Consider the following 21,186-nt stretch of genomic DNA (forward strand, 5'->3'; position numbering starts at 1 on the left):
CCCAGGTGTTTGGCACAGCTGAATGGTTGCCATGGAGATTAAAGGATTTCTCAAACATGTATGAAAGAGTCAAAGCAACACTTAATCATACCTGGATTGAAAACTAGGTATGATTAATGAGGGGATAACATCATAACAAAGTTAATTTTACATAATACTGCCCCTTTAAATGTTCCACAGCTGTCTTCTTAGCCTTACATTACATGTGAAGGACTTGAAATATTTCAAGTTATTTTGAACTTTCAATCTTGCCTGTGCTTCTCTGAGGGCTTTCAATGCCTCAGTGTCACCAAAGGTAACTTACTGCTACTCGCATCATAGAGGTTTGGATGCAGACAAAAGCACCAAATCCCATACCATCAACTAAAACAAAAAGGTTCCAACAATACATGCAGCATGAAGCCATTAGCATCACAGGTTGAGTGAGTTTAGGCTAAATTTGAGACGCAGAACAAAAATACCAGCAGGAACTAAATGCATTTTTCTCAGTGTCGAGTATAAGGGTAATTCAACCTGGAGAGACTCACGCACAGAGAGAGAGAGAGAGAGAGAGAGAGAGAGAGAGTGGTATTAGAAAGTTTAATTGACAAATGAAAGTCTTTGGCGCTCGGACCCAGGAGGAAGATGTTGCGCTGAAAACTGCTGTCAGAGAGAATGAACCGCTGTGTATGAAAATTAGAGACGTCTTCCCCCCTGGGCCCGGATACTGGTGGTGGAGAGGATGGTGGAGACTGAATGGACATTGAGAACAGCTGGACCTTATCAAGGGAGTGACGCTTGATGATTGGAGGAGGAGACCATCGTCGATTGGTTGGAATCGAGGTGCAGGACGACATCTTGTTTGGGCAGGTGGGATGAATATAATAGTCTTCCAGGCTGAATTTTCGCCTAGGCTTCATTAAAATTACTGGGAACATTCTTAACACTTTCAGCATCAACATTGATGGTTCATTTGTCTATCTTCTTGTCTAAATTATTCATCTCATAACTGTTGCCAGCCTCCAACATCCAAACACATCCCGAAACATTGATCTCAATGTTTTGATTCTAAGTGAAATATGTCAAGTTTTTTTATAAACAACAGAGGTGATTAGGTTCAAACATATCAGATTATCAGTCTGTGTACACTTTAAAAATACCCCAATATGTTTGTAGTAAATTTGAACAACAAACCAAAAAGACTTTGTGATAATAAAAACCAACGAACCCATTGAACCTAAGAACCTGAAAACAAAGGCAAACATCAAACCAATCAATAGATTTAGACCGAAGAGGTAGAAACAGTTTCAGACAGCTGAACTTTTAAAGGAGCTGCATAAACAACACAATCTGAGGGGAGTTTGTGAAGAGGCTTTCATCCAAACATCAGGTCAGAATCCACCTGTTGTCACCTGCTTCCTGCTGCAAGTTCATGGGCTCATTTAGAGAAAGTTTGCTTAGGGTTTTAGGATTATTGCATGTTTTTACAGATCACTTATAATCATCATCATCTCCTTTTTTATACTTGCTGCTGCTGTGTCCTATGACCTTTTGTGGTCCTTCAGTAGGATTCTGTATGCGTGGTTCCCACACGCTGACTAACAACTTCTCCAAATATGAGGTTTAGCAATCATTATCTGAAACATGGGAAGAATTACAGCTACTGGTCAGCTTCACAACACACAGAAAAACAAAAATGTTGAAGCCAACCTGAGGGCGTTTTTGTTTAGATGAGGTTCAGAACATCCAGATGAAAATGTGAGGAGATAAAAGAAAGAATCTGTGGGGGTTTGAGGACAAAAATTGGATTACATGCAGATAACTATCCAAACCACTCCTCATGCTGTTGCCTTCTTATCTCCCCCCTTTTTTAGAAAATGTAATTCAATCCAGTTTATTTATAGAGTTTATTTATAAAATACCAAGCTCAAAACAAAATTAATCTCAGGACAAGTTTATAAGCTTATCCTGAACTGAAATGTCAAACAGCAGCTGTGGAAAAGAAACTCCGAGAGGCCCACCATGCAGAACTTTCATCTTTCTGCCACAGATCTTTTCAAACAGGAAGTAACCAGGTGTCTGGCCTTTGTTTCATTTTATTCCTTGAAAGCTTGTTTACCTGCTTTCTTTTATTTCCAGCTCAGGCATTGGCTGAACCAAGACAGGCTGCAGTATGGAGACAAATGTATGTCACACTGAGGAACCTGGGATTAAGGGGAAAAAATTGTTTGCCTTATGTTCTGACTATGTAGCCAACTTTACCTCACCCATGGCAACCACTTGAAGAAGAATATTACAATTTAGGAATCACCAGATCTTTAAAATATCTCCTCTTCTAATCATTTTAAAGGTTTTGGTGGATGTGCTCTGAATGTGTGTTTGTGTGTCCTCTGTTTGGACACACAAATCTCAGACATCCCTGAAAAATGCTCTCCAAACCTGTTTATGGCCTTCTGGGGCTGCTGGGACTACATCGCTTTAAGGAAACTGGAGCAGAGAGAGAGAATCCTCTTTTGCATAATGATTTCCAGGCTATCGCGTGTTGCTTCCCTTTTATTCCACATACTCCTGTCAGGGTCCATCACTGAGTTGATCCCACTGCGAGACAAACGTTTTATGGCACCGATTTAAGGTTTGACTGATTTATACGTCAGATGTACTTGGCCCAGTAAAGCGCAAGGTCTCACAGATCCCTTTGCAACTTTTATTGCTGATATTTTCGTAGTGGATCAAGAACACTGACAGTCAGTGATAGATTTAAGCAATAAAAACAACAATCTTCTCTAAGGCTGTGCATATTTGAGAATTAGACATTTGCAAATCGCTACACGTAAAAATGAAATTAGCTCTGGAAATCTGAAGATAAATCTCAAACTTCTACAAGATTTGTCTCAGTGGGGATAATATAGGAGAATTTTATGTGTTTAGAATCTTTAACCTCAATTCAAACCAAGATTTACAAATAAAATGTTAACACAGCCTCCAGTTGATAGTAAAAAAAAATCATCCTCCTCTTAATGGAACTGGTATCTACAACTTCAGATGAAGAGAAACATAATCATGTACAGTTTCAAGGAAGATTAGGAAGATAACAGCTAAACTGGGAAATGTGACTCTTTTTTTGCTTTTTGGAGCCACGTCTACAACAAAAGTAACTTGTGTTTGCAACTGAAGGTAGCAGCAAGAAAATCCCAAAAATGTTCTCATCATACAGGTGTGTGAGGTGCAGAGTTTTTATTTATTTTTTTAAATGATATGTAAATGTGTTGATGCCAATGTCCCAGTGTGGTTCTCAGGACGGGATCAGGGTCCAGACTGGTCGCTTTTAGAGCCCTGAATTGAACTCAATTCCTGGATGTTGTTGGGATCTTGTCTTTAATTTTGTGTCTGTCCCAATCATAGTGTTATTCACTTAAGTGTTGGACATGAAAAAATGTCATTTTAATTCACAAGAATTTGGAGTTTCCCTAAACATTCACAGTCTGTTTAACCCTTTTCATGACATTTACTGTACAAGAGAGACAGTCCTGACTGCTGCACCTTCCTGTTTATGTCATGTGATCTACTGTGCTTAAATGTACAAATTGCTCAGTGGTGGAGTGTGAATAAAAAAATCTGACATTAAATTCACTATACATGCGTATGTCTAAGAAGCAGAACCACGTGATTAACTGGAGCTGCAATAAAATACAAGTGGAATTATCAAAGAATCATATCTAACCAAAGTGTTAGCCTAGCACTGCTAACAACGGCTACATCTGAACTTTTAGCTAGAGGAACAAGACAGTAGTTTTATGAAGACTCTAACTGTCATCTTAAGAAGCAAAGAATAAATCCATATGTTTTAACCACCAGTTATTAGTAAATAAATAATCACAGAAAAGATGACTGATTTTGAGGACATAAAATACTGATCATAAAATGTTTAAGGCCAATAAACTATAAATAATTCAACACCAAGACATTTTTCCCATGTCGTAGGGGAAATAATCTGCCAGTGGAACTAGTATGTTTTCATCAATATTAATAAATTATTGGCTTAAAACAAGTTGCTATCTAACTGAACAGTAACTTGTTTGCTTTGTTTTATTTCAAGTGTACGAAAATATTATGCACTAGAAACTAGGTCAAAAATACTTGGCAGTTTGCTTTTTGCAGTGTAGGATCCCTGCTTTTCTCATTTTCCTTCTTCTGCTCTGGACTTTGTCTGCTTGGAGTTTTGTGGTTATAAGAAAACCTTTTCATCGTCATTTACCTGCTTCCAGCTTGTTTGTCTCTCATGATTGACATGTTCTGGTGTTGGCAGAGTGAGTGTTGCTCAGCATAACTGTGACTCCAGCTAACTTTACCTCATAGTGAGGGAAATGTTCAGCTTTTCCCTTTAATTTGTCACTTGTCTATACAAACAGCAGTGACAGAATCACAAAACAAATGACACAGACTGAGAAGATTTAGAAAGCCTGTCAGGAGCTGACACGCCATTACAGACTTCCAGTTTGATGTTATCATTATAACTAAATGCGTTTTCCTTCTGGCATCAGAACTTTAGTTAAAAGTGACCCAGAGTTTTGGGTTTTCTGCTGTTCTAAAGATGGTGATGTTTTTACAAATTATGATAGTTCTGAAAATTTTTAGATTCTTACCAGGGATGAGTTTCAGTTTTGTTTTAAATGATTGAGATTGGGAAAATTAGATTAGAGGAAAGCACCTAAGATATTTCAGACTGAAACTAGTCTGAGATATCTGATTGGCACAGTAAGAGCTGTTCGTCTGTCTCTTCCTGGCACTGGTACCTTTAGCGGGATCTGTCTCACATCTCCCAGCAGGAAGCAGAACTAAAGTGATCAGTTGTGTAATAAAATGCTATAGTAACCTGTGGCCCTGCTCCATATATTTCAGTTGAAAAGTTGCTATCCTTCCCTCACTCTTATATAGCTTCACCACATGTGTGAGGGAGTTTTTTTCTTTTATTCCTCCCTATGTTGTTATCATTCTACCACCCTTCTGGAGTGACTGCGGAGTGCTTTCTGCATGTCGGTGTAATGTGATGGGCAGAAAATTTGGGGCCATGCGTAAAGGGGATTTCTAAAGATTTAGTGCACTCATAACTTACACGGCAAAGATGATCTGACTTCCTCCTAGCAAGAAACCTGTGAGCAGCCAGGTTCAGGTTCAGGATGTTTAGTCTTAAATCACAGAGTCAATCTCACAACACACTCTTCAATGAGTCATGCAATGCAGGCAAACAGATAATACTTTATACTTAAATGAAAATTACAGACAATAATGGCTGTCTGCTCAGGTAAGACAAAGCAATGCAGCCAACTGGGTCATGGAGCGCCAACTCTTCCAGCACAAGAGGCTAAAACACAAACTGCCCACCAGCATCTGTTAATCTGCCTTTCTCATTTACTTGTTTTATTGCTGTGGGAACTTTTAGCAAAGCAGACAGAGGGGAGGTTTCCAATCCCTCTACGGTATGAAGTCCACCCGCAGTCCAGCCCCTCTGTGCACCAGGGCTGCTGCTCTCTGGAGACCCAACCTTCAGGTCATGTTTGGAGCTCCTCTTGGTGTTCCCTGGGGTGACGGTTGTTCTGTTTATGTTATAAACCAACTTGGCACCAGTTTGTAAAGAGAAGGGTGTGTTGGTTTGTGTCAGCAGAACACAATGCATGATGAATACAGGCATGGTGACATTGCCAGTGACGCAGCATATTTGCGGTGCACATAAAGAACTTCCATTTAAAAAGAAGGAAGTGAATTATTTTATTTGGTAATAATTGCTATATTTGCCTAAATTTAGAGCTAAAGTTTAAAAAAGATCAAATTAAAAACTGGCAAGATTGCAAGTTTATTACCAGACAACACAGACGATTAAGTGTGACAACGTGGTTAAGTGAGTTTACCACTTATCCCTTATTCTTATTTATGAGAAGCATAAACACACCGATTGACCCAACAGTCGTGTGTTTGGACTGTGGAAGCTGGGATACCCAGAGAGAACCCACACATGCACATGCACAGAAAGACCCCTATTTATTTTTTATAAATTAAAAAAAAATTTTTAGGTAAAACTTGTACTCTGTCTATAAAAGAACACATTTTATGACGTGTGAGATAGTGCAGCAAAGAAAGCAGGATCAGCAGCCAGCTCCACATTCTGCTGGTGGATCTTATTGCTTAGCACCTTTAATTTGTGACATCCAGCTCCAGTAGCCAAAATCTTACTGGTTTTACTTCAAATCAGCAACATACCTGCACTTCATAAAGCATACAACGATAAAACAGATGAAATCAAACAACAAAATCTAAACAAAGAAACAGGAATAAGATTATGACTCTAATTTTCAAATTCATTTACATAAATAAATAGTCTGCAAAATAAAACATCTAATATATGACGACTCAAAAGGTTACTTCAAAGAAAACGAACAATACAATACAAAAAAAAACCCTTTCCCTCTCCCATTTGGTAGAACCCTGTGATGTAATCAGTGACGTCATACAGCCATTTAAACAGGAAGTGCTGGGGCGGCCATGCCCATGCATCAAGGACAAACTATGGTGAGTAAAAAGAAACAAATAATTCACCAGAAATGTGCCTTGAAACAACAGAAACATTTATATCCATCTAATTGTTTGGAAGTGTTAGCTTTAAATGAAGCTAACACTTTATTTAAAGTGTGTTAGCAACATAACGCTAGCACAAACAAACCTGGGATAATGAGTGAAACCAAGTTACAGCAATGTTTAAATTAAAGCATTATAACCAACTATATAAAGATGAAATAATTCAGAAATAGATTTAAGGAGCAAGTGGTAAATAAATACAATCTTCTTAATGGATACTGATTGTTAATATTGAATTCTGGTGTTTTCCAAATGAATAACCAGCTGTGACAGAGCAAGGCCCAAACTGTAAAGAGCCTTCAGCTGAATTTCATTTTGTGGTCACATCCAGTTAAGCTTATCTCCCTCCTGCAACCACTAATAATATAGATTTAAGTTAAGCTGAAAGAAGAATCTAGCTTTCATTGGTTGTCAAGTGTTCTTGGAAGGCCCCTGACACTTTGAGGGCCCTCAGCTGTGACCTGGCTTGCTTGTACGTTGTGCTGGCTCTGCGGTGGGTCTTAGGAAGGTCGAAGTGTGAGCTCACTCATCCTCACCCCTCCTTCTGCATTTCACACCCATAATGGGCTATGACTTGTTTGTGCATCTGCTGGAGCTGCTTGTTTCGTCACCAAGAGGAGCTGTGTCAATATTTGTCAAGTCGTAACTCACTGATTCACAGGGCAAGCGCCCAATAACGCTTTGGTGAAAGGATTTTTTTAGGCGTGATTGAAGTCTTCCACTCAATCACAAATAAGCGCATGTGTTTACAGGCTCAAACAGGAGCGCCGCCATAAAGACGGTTAAGAGGGAAGAAGGAAGCAAAGTGGGGAACACTGGCAAATGTGGAAATGAAGGATTTTATTTGTTCAGCTGCACAAAACATCACAAAGTGCTTTTATCATTGTTAAGCAGTCAAATAACCTGGAGTAACCAGAAACCCCAGTTATAATAAATGAACCTTTAAACTTCCAAACTCTTTGATTTCACAGGATTACTTGCTATTCCTCCTAGTTTGGATTATTCTGAGAGAACCAATAAAGTAGCTTGTGGGGTTCCTCAGGGCTCAATTTTCAGACACTGTTTATTCAACATCCATATGCTTCCCCCAGCTCAGACTATAAAATATTCAAATTATTTTCCATATGTGTGTTGATGACAAAGCTTTCTATTCTTGAGCCACCACATGACCACAAGTGAAAACATTCCCTTACAGTCACTGAGTGACTGTTTCCATAATGTCAGGGAATAAATAAGATTTCCTCGACTGTTGGCTTCTTTAAATCAGAACCAAAATATTTTTTTGCAGTTCAGTTTTATCATGCTTTTCCAATATATTTGTTTTAATTTCAAGCCTTTATAAGCATCACTATAAAGCGAACTGCCAGACCTTAGAGTTTGTCTTTTTAATGACTGTTATTATTTTGTGTGCTTTTAAAATTAAGCACCAGATGTAATTTTATTTTACTACTCACATTACCAACAATGTCGTAGTCATAGCTGCATATTTATTCATTTTGTTGGACATACTCTTGTAGCTACTACATTCCTCAATTTGAGACTAAACTCAGATTGTGTTTTGCAGTTACATAGCAGCTAAATGCAGACAAACAGAAGAAAAGTGAAGATAAACTGTGAATCTAAAAGTTTATTGTTTATACTAATTTGATCTGCGTGCAAGTCTCATCCAGGGAGGATTCTTGAAACCTCAAACACTCAAGTGGATGGATTCACATCACAAAGCTGCCTGTAAGCAAACTTCACTTTTAGCCTCCTGTAATTTCTGTGGGCCAGGCATCACCCATCTGGGACATCTGCATCGCTCCAACAAATGTTATGGATCACTTCCAAACAGCATTTGACATCAGTGTTGTGTGAACGGCACCCTGTTGCTCCTTGTCCTTGTCAGCGCTCAAAGACGGATTGTGGATCCCAATCAGCCGTGAATCACTGTTTGGCACTGGTTCTATACAAAACTTAAATACTGTGTGTACAGAAGAAAAATGTGTCTGATAAATAAAAGGTTGACATAGATTACAGCAAATCTTTCTTTGGCACAGATAGGATAGAAACCAGACAGAAAGACAGTCGTGGGAATTCTAAATCTTTCTGCACTTTGTCTTTTTTTCGACCTCATTATTTTGCAGCAGTTACTGACTAAGACACAAGTGTGTTTTCTCTGTGTCGTACAGTGTTTGTTGGACTCCCACCAGGGAGGAATTAAAATCAGAGACTGGTCTTCCTGTCATGCTTCTGAACTCAGCTGATGAGGTTTTGATTAAAGCAACTGAAATCCAAACCTCGCTCCCTGTGTGTTCACTTTCAACTCTTAAGGCCAAAGCACAAGCAGACGACCACCAGAGTAAAAGCATGCATGACGACACACATGTGTAACACCGTCTGTCCATATGTGCGTCCTCACTAAATCATTGCTGCCCCAACGGGGGCGGGGGCCATCGTTCACCCTGTGACCCCTGAATTGGCCAGTTTAGCACCCAAAGCAAAGTGTGGGATGCATTTAACCAAAACGAGCAGTTGGAACATCTGGAACTTTTTAACCCTGGCTAAATAAATATGTGGAAGAAGATATGTGGTTCTTGTGTAGCAATTTGACACTCTGATGCACTTTTGGGTCCAATTCCAAAGAGGTGCATAAAAATAGATTTTCTTCTTTGATTAATGTTTTTTTAAAAAAAAATCCATCCATTGTCTACACCCAGTTATCCTTGAAGAGTTGCTGGTACCATCCAGTTCAGTAGTCCATCACAGGGCAACACACGCACACACACACGCATACACGCGCACACACACACACGCGTGAAGACACACTTTTTAAAAGCATAAGCTTCTTCTCAGCTCATTCAGTAGGTAGGCTGAAAGCTCAATTTAATCATTTCTTTTTATTCTTTTTCTGCAGAAACATTATTTAAAATGATTTGGTTCATATTTATTTTGAGACAGATGCACTGAAAGACGGTGAGTAATGGAGTCTTCTTGTTTCCACAGATCTGCAGCTTCAGATACAGAAACCTGCAGACGCCACATTTTAAAGATGGTATTAACGCTTAATAATACACTAATCTATGACTTTGATTCCACTACAGCAGACATTTTTAAAACTTGAATTACTTGCATGCTACGAATTTCCTTTAATTAAAATAATCTGGCCTTCTGATAATCTAAAATGATTTGAATGAAGAGCACATGGTCACCATGATGTTGTCTTCTGTTTGTTTTTAAGTTTAAAACTGTCCGTATTCATCATTGCCCTCACATACAGAATGTTTTATGTTTGTAGTTATTGCATCAGAAAAGTTTGACTTTAGATGAAGCCATGCAAGATTTTTTAAGGACATCTCGTTTTGAATCTGTAAAAATCTAAATATTATCTAAGACTTCAGGCAGGAAAAGTGAAAGGATGAAATGACAATTTTATACAAGTAACAAAAAAAATAACAAATTGGCAAAGAAATGTTTCCAAATCAGTTTCTTTCCATAGAAAAACTAAGAAACTTTAAGAAAAACTGCAAGTGTGTGTCTGTGTGTGGTGAATTTTGGTTAAAACCTGTTTGTTTTTCATTCAGTGGGTAGAAAATCCAGAAATGTTACTAAAATAAGAGGAGCGATACTTTATAATAAAATTACTCAAGTAAATGTAAATGAATAAAAGTGACTAGTAACTCCCTGCTCTGCTGCTAACAGTCTGCTGTGTCATTGTTTCTCAGAGTCACCGTTCTCCAGTAGCATCTCCACTGTGACTCCTGCTACAGCCGGCGCTGCAGGGCTCTGGTGGAGCCTTCTGGCAGCTGCGCTCTCCTTCCCTGCCGTCTGCTTTGCGGAGCTGTTTTTCACCTGTGCAAAGAGGAGGATCACATGCTGCTGTGCCCCAACGTGAGGGTGCCGTGCCTCAACGCTGAGTACGGCTGCCCGGTCCAGCTGCCCCGCTCCTCGAGGGCGGCTCACCTGCAGGTGTGTCCGGTCAGCGTGGTTTGCTGCTCCATGGAGTGAAACCGCTGGCCTTCCAACATCGCCTGTTCTCAGCCGCACACCGAGCTGTTTGAAAACCTGCTCAGGGAACGAGAGAGGTTCGGATGTTTGGACCTGGCCATGGCTCTGCAAGACCAGGATGCTCTGTTTCACTCCATCAAGATGAAGAAACTGTTCCCGGAGCTGATCCAGACCGCGGAGGAGGAGGCGAGGGAAGAACAGAGGCTGGAGGAGGAGATGAAGAAGGAGGAGGAGAAGAAGAAACAGGCTCTCATGGAGAAGGAGGCAGCAGAGAGAGCAGCTGCAAAAGAAGCAAGGGACAAAATATGGGAAGCAGTTAACATGGTTAATGTGAATTTCCCTGATGAAAAACAAGATGTGGATGAGAAGGAATTTGAAGAAAATCAGCCGGTGTTGTCTCAAGCAGAGAGGGAGGCCGTAGCCAGAGCATCAGAAGTGGATGCTGGTCTGTTGGAGAACTACAACGCCTGGGAGCGCATGTTCAGCATGGAGATGGGAGGCTGCAGGGAATCCGAGGGCACGGCTGCAGCAGGTAGAGACATCAGGCGAGAGGAAAAGGAAGAGGGAAAAGCCTTGGTTCAATGAAGGAGGAGGAGGAGGCAACCTGTGCTGGTGCAGCAGCATCCACCAGCAGTGCGTGCTCCTCCTCTCTTACTGGGAAACCCAAAAAGAAGAGCTTTGTGTATGGAAAACTAGAGCCGATGAAAATCATCACTGTGCGCACGTTTAAAATCCCGACCAGCTTCACAGCCAGACAGCGTCGCATCTGTAACCCGGGCTTCTACAAGAGAGAAAACCAAGCAGTGGACACCAGCAACCTGGGTGTGGCGCCAGGCGACATGCCAGTGTGGGAGGAGGTTCAGGTGAGTTGACCTCCATGTCATCTTCTGATAGGAAAGGTCTTTTAAACATGCAAAATTATTTAGGAAGCCCATATGATTACAATCTGATACACTGCAAAACCACAAAATCTTTAAAAGTTCTTTTTTTTTTAAATATCTTAGTTCACTTGAGATAAGAAAAACAAACTTATAAGTAACATGTCAGCCAGAAATATGAGCTTGTTTTAAGTAAACTTAATAATGATGAAAAAGTACTTGTTCCATCAGCAGATTAATTGCTGAAAAATTACTTCTGAGTTAGTTTTGTCTTATTTCGAGTGTACTATCTGCACTAGAAAGTAGACAAAAATACTTGGTAAGATTTTGTGGTTTTGCAGCGTAGAAGATTGTAAACACACTAAAGCATTGTAACGATTCTGTGTTTTAGTTCGGCTGGTGCCCATATGGTTATGTGTATTTGTTGTATGTTACATTGTGATCTTTATTGTTATGTGTATAAAGTTATAGCTTTCCCCTGTCTGACTCTGCTATCTCCCAATCACATGTGATAGACCTGTCATGTGGGCGGGGGATCCGAGGAGCAGCAGGGACAGGACCGGAAGAGGAGGGAGTTCGGGTGTGTTAGCAGGAAGCTAGTTCGGGGAGCCCACGGTTGGTTAGAGGTGTAAGCTGTGACCTCAGAAATGGTGGCTCGTTTCTGTTCACTAATAAACCCATCTGTGGTGTGCTGGCGTCATTACAGTATTTTGCATGTCCGTCTATGCTAGCAGATGAAAGCTATAGCCAGGCTAATTTTACTAGTTCGGCAGCCAGTAGGTAAATACTACATATTTATCTGAGTATTACACGTAGAGTACTAAAAAATTGTGATCAAGTAATATTTGTAATATACTTATATTGTTCGTAAGTTAGTTCGCAATGTGGTTAGTTCTAAACTTTGGCTAGTTTATTGTTGTCTCCAAAGCAACTCCATTGCAACAACCTACCAAGTTCGGTGTCCGTTACAAAGTTCACGGAAGTGCGACGTCAGTAAACTAAATTAAAGGCAGGTGTGGTTGACTTTTTAAAAAATTTCTCCTTTGGGTTTGACTTCCCTCGCAGGCCTCCCTGCTGTGCTCCCTGGAGAGGGAGCGGAGGGGTCACCTCCTCGCTGAGAGCACGTCCTCGGACAGCCTGCGGATGGATGAAGGCACGCAGACCTACAACTTCCTGTCCGCTTTTTCCACAGGAACACGTCGCTGGCTGACCTGACAGCTGGAAAACCGCTGGAGCTGCACCTGCAGCTGCACCTGCAGGTGGAGAGCGTCACCAGCCGGCACAACAAGGCCAGCTCCGCCTTCACCGTCCTCTGCGGACACACCTTCCAGCGCACGGAATACGGAAAACACTTCAAGCGAGTCTTCCTCATCAGCTCATCATTTAAATATATTATAATAAATCCCTCCTAAAAATAAAAATTTAAGCAGATTTACCAGCACTTCTATAGGTTTAGAGCACACAAAACTGTACTCTAGTAGGAGTAGAAGTACTTCAACATATTTTCACTGAAGTAAAAAGTATCCATCCAAGTAATTATTCAAGAGTAAAAAGAATTTGGTAAAAAGTCTACTCAAGTACTGAGTAACTGATCTAATTATTAATCGTTTAATATTTAAAATGACATAATCATATTAAGTCAAGTGGAAATTTTGGTATTTTAATGATCAAAGGTAACAAAAAATAACATTTGTCAAAACACAACTTTCCAAATCAGTTTCTTTCAATAAAAAAAAATCTGAAAATTTAACAGAAACTGCAGGTGTGTCTGGTGAATTTTAATTAAAATACTTTTGTTTGATTTTTTAACGGGTAGAAAATCCAGAAATTTTACTCAAGTAAGAGTAATACTCCAAAATAAAATTACTACATGACTTTTCAGCAGATTTAAAGTAGCAAAACTACATTTTCCCAAAACAGTTACTCAAGTAAATGTAATTATCTGACTAGTTACTACCCAGCTCTGATGCATTCTGTCTATTTGCCTTTGTTGATGGAAATGGCCGGTGCAGGAACATCCTCAGCTACATTCAGCTGTGTGTGAACGGCTGCTTTGAACAGCGGTGCCCCCTAGCGTACATGGGATGTACCTACAGCCAGAGGAGGTTTCGGCCTCCCACATATGAAGCCACCGTCAACTTCAAGTGAGAGAAAAACATGTTTTCAGACAAGTTTATGCAACATTATGATTATAGAAATGTGAACAGACAGAGAGATAAAAGTGGAAATTGACGAACTCAAACTGGTAGAAATCAGTTCCTGAGATGATTAAAATGAACATGACAGTGAACATAACTAGAAGTAAAGATACTAAAACACTGAAAAACAAAGCAACACCAAGTTTTTTTTTTTAACATTGTAACATGGTGTAAAGCTAAAAAGTCACTCTTAAATAATACTGCCCCATTAAACATTTTAGCTCTGTTACTGTTGAAGTAATTAGCTTTTCTTTGTTTTGAGCATTATTATTAATTATACCATTTGATAGAAACATTTTAGTGACCAAGGTGACCCACCAAAAATTTCATTTTTTTAAAATCTCATCAAAATTTGCAAATTAATAATTTCAAGTCACTATCTGACCCCGCTTGTTTCTAAAACATGCAGGATAATCCTGAAGCTATCATTTCTTCGACCAGACTTCAACATGCAGATACACCAAACTGTTTCATCTGCTTCCAGTGAGGAGCTGGGCTGCTTTGGCCTGCATCCGTCCACCCCGTTTTCTCCGCCTGCGGGTGGAGGTCACGCCAAAGGAGGGGAGGACAGTCTGAGCTCGCTGCCCTATGAGGTGCTGTGCCACATGGCCAGCTTCCTGGACAGCCAGTCCCTGTCCCAGCTGGCCCTGGTGTCCAGCCTCATGAGGCAGGTCTGCTCCTCCCTGCTGCAGGACAGAGGGATGGTGACGCTCCGCTGGGAGAAGACCAGCTCCTCACATGGGAGAGCCAAGTGGAGGGTGACACACAGGGTGAGCTGTAACCCAAACATCCAAAGAGTTAAAAGCAAACCCAGGACGAAGCTATTCCTGTGGACAGACAATCCCTCTCCCAGTGCCAACTAGAACAACCAATCAGAGCCAGGAGGCGGGACTTAGCGCTGCCTTCCTCTTTGGTCTCTGCTACGCTGCTGCTAGCATAAACTGTCGTGAATGCTAAAGCTAGTTAGCAAAGCCACCAATGGAGATGCTAACAAACTGTCACGACCAGAGGTGGGTAGAGTATCCAGCAATTGTACTAAAGTAAGAGTAGCACTACTAAAACATATTTTTACTCAAGTAGAAGTAAAAAGTATCCGTCCGAGAAATTACTCAAGTAAAACAGTATTTGGTAAAACGTCTACTCAAGTACCGAGTAACTGATCAAATTATCAATGTTTAAAAATTACATAATCAGATGGACCAAAATGTAAAGTAAAGTGGAAACGTCGATATTTTAATAACCAACATGACAATAATTCATATAAGCAAAAAAAAAAAAAAAAACAAAATCAGGCAAAATAAATTTTTTCCAAATCATTTTTGGTTGAAAGTGAAGCGTTTCTTCATCATAACCATGGAGGAGATTTATGTTTTCACAGATTATGTGTCTTATGACATGGTGACTGACAGTTTTAACATATACATAAAAAATATACTTTTTAATAAATTTACACATTGGACCTTCAGTGAAAATACTGACCTTTGAAAATAAGACACAGACCGTTTTCCCCTCTGTCCTTCAGGTGTGGCAGTTTAGCTCCCTGTTCTCTCCTGTGGACGCCTGGAGCTTCAGAGACGTCCCGTCCATCTCGGAGCATCTCAAAGTTTGTCCCTACAGCGAGGTTGAGTCCAAGACTGAGAAAATTCGCTTGCCTCGTGTTCAAGAAGAAATTAAACCGAAGAAGAGCTGCGAAGGTCCCATGCTGGTCACAATGTTCCAGGAGAAGAGGATCATGATGTAGGAGCTGCTGTTGGACCTCAGTTCAATTACATTCAATTATACTTGTTCTCTCTCTCTTTCCATACCCATTAATTAGAAATGGAGCTTTGTTACGGCCCAAGGTCTTTTCCTCTGGGTTTCTAACATCCATGTCTTTGGACTCTCTAATTCAGTGGTGTCAAACTCATTTTTATTTTGGGCCGAATCAAAAATCTGAATGTTCTTAAAGGGCAGGTTGCACCAGAATCTATTGATAAAACCAATAAAACTGTTAAAATATCAATAAATAACTGTTCCTCCAGGATTTGTGATTATTTTAGTGTTTATTTTTGCAATCAAAATGACTTTGTGGTGAAAATTAAGAAATATTTATAATTGTTTTTTTTTACAGTATTTATGCTAATGTATGATGTTAAATGTGACTCTTTATCACTTGCTGCATCAGTTACGAATTCAATGTTTTTGACCAATTTTGAGAAAATTAGCAGTAAAATCAGGACAAAAATGTGGAAATGTGTTGACTTTGTGTGATCTTTGCAGATTTGTGAAAAACTGGAAGGACTCATTGATGTAATTTGGAGTCCAGAGGGCCACATAAAAAGCTACGGCGGGCCAGATTTGGCCCCCGGGCCTTGAGTTTGACACCTGTGCTCTAATTGGTGCTGATTGGAAGTGGAGTGGGGTTGCCGATTTTTTTTGTCGCCTTTTCCACTCTATTGGTATTAAGTGCATAAATACCCACCGTCCCTGATCTCTGAAGACTAGGGTTGAGCTAGAAAGTTTTTGATGGGCAATTAGAGGGGAGGTTCGGGTTGGTTGATTTTGTGTTGCACAGATTGTCAGCAATTAAAATTTTTGACCGCTGTTTTGTGCTTAAGACTTTAGTCATGTCTGTGGAAGACTTTAATAAATGTCCATCAGCAGGGTTTTTGGAGAAGTGTTCTAGAGAATAATTAGTAAAAATTGCTGAACACTATAAAATAAGTGTTGGTGACAAAAGGTTGAAAGACAATGTTAAAGCAATTTTAAGGGAGAAATTAATTGAGATGGGTGTTTTTTCTTCACCTTCCAGACCTGAAGATTTGGGTACTCAGGTTGTAAAGTCTGACCTTTTGGATTTTAAACAACAAAGAGATGTTAAGGTTGAGAATGCAACTGGAGAAAGAAAAGGAGTTGGCTTTAGAGAATTTACGACAGCAGGCTGATTTGGATAAGGCTCTTGCTTTGGAAAAGTTGAATTAGCCAGAATAAATTTGGAAAGTGAGAAATCTGGTGAAAGATTGCAAATTGTCTGTGGAATCTTGTGTTGGGGACTCAAAATGCAAACCCACTGATATATTAAATGACTTGCGTTTGGTGCCTAAGTTCAGTGAAAAGGATGTTGACACGTTTTTCACTTTGTTTAAAGAGTTGCAGACACAAGAGATTGGTCTGATTCAGACCGCATCATTTTGCTTCAGTGTGTTTTGGTTGGTCGTGCTTGGGAAACTTTTTCTATGTTGAGCTTGAATGATGACCAAGATTATGCTAAGGTTAAAGCTACAATACTGAAAGCATATGAATTAGTCCCTGAAGCATACAGACAAAAGTTTAGAAATTGGAAAAAAAGGTGACAAAACTTATGTGGAGTTTGCAAGAGTTGGAAATTCATTTCAACTGATGGTGTCAAGACAAAATCGTCAGCCAAGACTGCAACTTCTGACACCGTTTCAACCTTCTGTTCATTAATGTACACTGCAATACTATGAGAAACAGTTTTTAAATTGTTCCAAAACCATTAAATTACAGAGATCACCAAGTGTTTTAATCTCAGAGGAAGTGCACATAAAGATATTGGAGAGCACGCAGTTGGAAAGAGAGTTCCAAACTGACATTCAACACATTCTGGAGGTTCTTTTTTGGATCGCAGTAATCATGATCTTGACAAAATTTGTAATTATTGTCACAGAAAAGGTTATTGGAAGAAAGACTGTGCTTTGTTGAAATCCAGAAATAAAAATGGAACTCAGGTTAAACCAGCAGCGTTTGCTGCATCAGTTTCTGTAAAGGTTCCTCACAAAATGGCTGAAGTGTCATCTTCTGGAAAACCTGACTTGAGTTCTTACAAACCATTTCTGTTGGAAGGACAAGTTTCTTTGGTTGGGAGTGACGTTAAGGTGCCAGCTACTATCTTAAGAGATACTGGTGCATACGATTAATTCATTTTGGCATCTGTTTTACCTTTTTCAGATGAGTCTGACACTGGATTATCTATACCTATGTTGGGTATGGGCATGTCTGTGTTTTGTGTTCCAGTACATAAACTCATGCTCCATTCAGCGTTGTTTGAAGAAGTAAGGATGGGTGTGAGACCAGCGCTGCCTGTGAGGGGTGTTACAGTTATACTGGGGAACAATATAGCTGGAGGGAAAGTCTGGCCTGATCAACCAGGGTCTCCAGTTGTGGTTTCAGTACCTTTAATCATCAGTGGTCCTGATGAAAATGAAAAATCACACCCTGACATTTTTCAAGCATGTGCTATACCACAGGCAATGAAGGCATCCAATGATGTACATCAGGATGAAGACTTTGGAAAAGATGAATGCTTTTCCTCTTGTTTATCTAATATTCCTCTGTCTATTTCACAGAATGATCTGGGACAGGAGCAAAGATCTGACCCCACCATGCAGCATTTATTTCAGTCTGCATTACCTGCTGAGGAGATGCAGAGCCGTGCTCATGGATACTTTGTCGAAAACAAGATATTGTTAAGGAAGTGGATGCCTTGTGGTGAGAATGCTATTGGGGAGCCAGTTTATCAGGTTGTGGTGCCTTTAAAATGGTGTGACTTAGTCTTGCAGGTGTCCCATGATGAATCGGGACACATGGGAGTTAGGAAAACCTATGACCGCATTTTGAGGAATTTCTTTTGGCCACGACTGAAAAAAGATGTTGTTTCTTATATTAAAACTTGTCACACCTGTCAGCTTACTGGTAAACCCAATCAAGTCCTAAACCGGGCACCACTGCATCCTATTCCAGCTATTGGTAAACCGTTTGCGCATTTAGTAATTGATTGTGTGGGTCCTCTTCCCCCTTCACATTCAGGTACAAAGTACCTGTTGACTATTATGTGCCAAAGTACCAGGTATCCAGCAGCATATCTATTGCACACACTTACTGCAAAGTCTGTGGTGCGGGCTCTGGTGCAGTTTATTGGTATTTTTGGGATACCTAAAGTCATTCAGAGTGACCAAGGATCTAATTTCTCCTCATTTGTTTGCACAGGTTTTGCAGCAGCTGCACATTAAGCAAACCAATCCACAGCATACCATGCGCAGAGCCAAGGAGCACTGGAACGATTTCATCAAACATTAAAATCTTTGCTCCGTGCTCATTGTGTTCAGATGAATGCTGATTGGGAGGATGGTCTACCCTGGTTGTTACTTGCAGCAAGAGAAGTAACACAAGAGGGTACAGGCTTTAGCCCTAATGAATTGGTGTTTGGTCATACTGTGTGTGGTCTGTTAAAAGTTTTGAGAGATGAGTGTCAGGATGCTGAACCACCACAAAACCTGTTGGATTATGTTAATGGGTTTAACATAATCCAACTCTTTACTGCTACTCAGTTGTTAAAAGAGAACCTATCATCTGCACAGGAAAAAATGAAGCGTTTGTATGATAAAACTGAACGTCGTGTTTTTCTTTCAGGTGACCAAGTACTGGCTTTACTTCTTGTTGTGACTTCACCATTTCAGGCCAAATTTTCTGGTCCGCACACAGTTTTGAAACAGCTGTCTGACTAAAACTCTCATTGCGACTCCAGAAAGGCGGAAGAAACGGCGAATAGTTCATGTCAACCTAATGAAACCTTATCATGTTCGTGCTGATAATGTCTTGGTGGATGAAGTTCACCCTGTGTGCATTGCTGAAACGGTGACGTCTGCTGGCGATGAAGGGAATGGTGATGGGTTGCCTGTTCCAGATTCAGCCATGTTAACTGGTCGACTCAAGAATTCTGAAGTATTGGAAAGCATAGATACTGTGCTAAGTTATTTGCCAGAATCTCAACGCTTTGAGTTGATTCAGTTGATAAAATCCCATTCTGATTTATTTGCAGATGTCCCATCCTGCACGCACCTGATCAAACATGATATTGAGGTGGGTAATGCACAACCCATAACAGTTTTACAGGGTTAACCCAGAAAAACGTAAACATCTGGATGCTGAGGTTGACTACATGTTAAAAAATGGCATCGCTCAAGCATCATGTTCAACCTGGTCTTCACCTTGCTTGCTAGTACCAAAATCAGACAAAACCTATAGATTTTGTTCCGATTTCAGAAAAGTCAATGGCATAACTAAGCCTGATTCATATCCTTTACCTCGTATGGATGACTGCATTGACCAGATTGGTAATGCTAAATTCATCAGTAAAATAGACCTACTAAAAGGTTATTGGCAGGTCCCTTTAAATAAAAGGGCACAAGAAATCTCTGCCTTTATTACACCAAGTGGCTTATATTCATACAATGTTATGCCTTTTGGCTTGAGAAATGCGCCAGCAACTTTTCAGCGCTTGACGAATAAAGTTGTTGGGTGTTTAGAAGGCTGTTCTGTGTATTTGGATGACGTTGTTGTCTATTCTGATAGTTGGTCATCTCACATGGAACGACTCACTGCTTTGTTTGACCGTTTGCGGGACGCGCTTTTGACAGTAAATCCGGCCAAATGTGACTTTGCTCGAGCGACTGTTGCTTATCTTGGTCATCAAGTGGGTCAAGGTAAAGTACGTCCAGTTAGTGCAAAGGTTGAAGCGATTGGAAAATATCCACTACCAACGACTAAAAAAAGGAACTCATGAAATTCTTGGGTTTAGTGGGATATTATAGAGCTTTCTGCAGAAACGTTTCCGCTGTGGTTGCACCTCTGACAGACCTTCTGAAAAGCAATGTGAAATACATTTGGTCCTCTGTCTGTCAGCAGGCTTTTGAAGATGTGAAGATGATGCTGTGCAATTCTCCTGTCTTGTTGGCTCCTGATATGAATAAGCCTTTTCAGCTCCAGGTTGCCAGTCATGTTGGTGCAGGGGGATTCCTTTTGCAACTGGATGACTTTTCAATTGAAAGACCTGTGAGGTTTTTTTTCTAAGAAATTTAACAAACACCAGCTGAATTATTCAGTCATTGAAAAAGAGACCCTTGCTCTTATTTGGTCTTTACAGCATTTTGAGGTTCTGTGTGGGTTCAGGGCCTCTGACTGTCTTCACAGATCACAATCCTTTGACCTTCTTGAATTCTTTTTGCTGCCCAAATCAAAGACTTGTGAGATGGTCATTGTTTCTGCAATCTTTTCCATTAGATATTATATCAAGGGGAAGGATAATGTCATCACGGATGCTTTGTCAAGAGCACCAAGTCAGTAACCTTTTCTTTCCTTCTCTTCTTGCCTGTCTAATAGTCACTTCAAGGTACCGGTCGTTGAGTTTTGGATGGGATCGGAGAGGATCTAAGTTTTGTTTCATTTCAGCTGGTCTGAGATATTGGTGCACTTAATTTTGTTTTTCCATATTTCCAGATGTTAATGCACAGGTTGCCCAGGGTTCCAGTGGGGACCCTGTCTGGAAGAGGGGGGTGTTACGGCCCAAGGCCTTTTCCTCTGGGTCTCCAACATCCATGTCTTTGGATTCTCTAATTGGTGCTGATTGGAAGTGGAGGCAGCTGGCCAGTGTCTCCAGATCCACCTTAAGACGCACCACTTCCTCTGACTGAGCAGCTCATTCTTTCTGTCTCCCTGCCACTCTCTCCCTTTCTTTC

The 21,186-nt window shown here is 40.3% G+C and overlaps 1 pseudogene across 1 annotated transcript; it reads left to right on the top strand.

Moving 5' to 3' along the window:
- Positions 1 to 780: 780 nt before the first annotated feature.
- On the top strand, positions 781 to 21,186 carry LOC103475399 (F-box only protein 40-like; annotated as a pseudogene). The gene is made up of 6 exons (XR_014090994.1): positions 781 to 849; positions 10,330 to 11,459; positions 12,540 to 12,831; positions 13,487 to 13,618; positions 14,157 to 14,442; positions 15,195 to 21,186. The product of XR_014090994.1 is annotated as an F-box only protein 40-like (transcript).

The sequence above is a fragment of the Poecilia reticulata genome, chromosome 14, assembly GCF_904066995.2.
Source record: "Poecilia reticulata chromosome 14, P_reticulata-male-v2, whole genome shotgun sequence".
NCBI classification, from domain to species: Eukaryota; Metazoa; Chordata; class Actinopteri; order Cyprinodontiformes; family Poeciliidae; genus Poecilia; species Poecilia reticulata.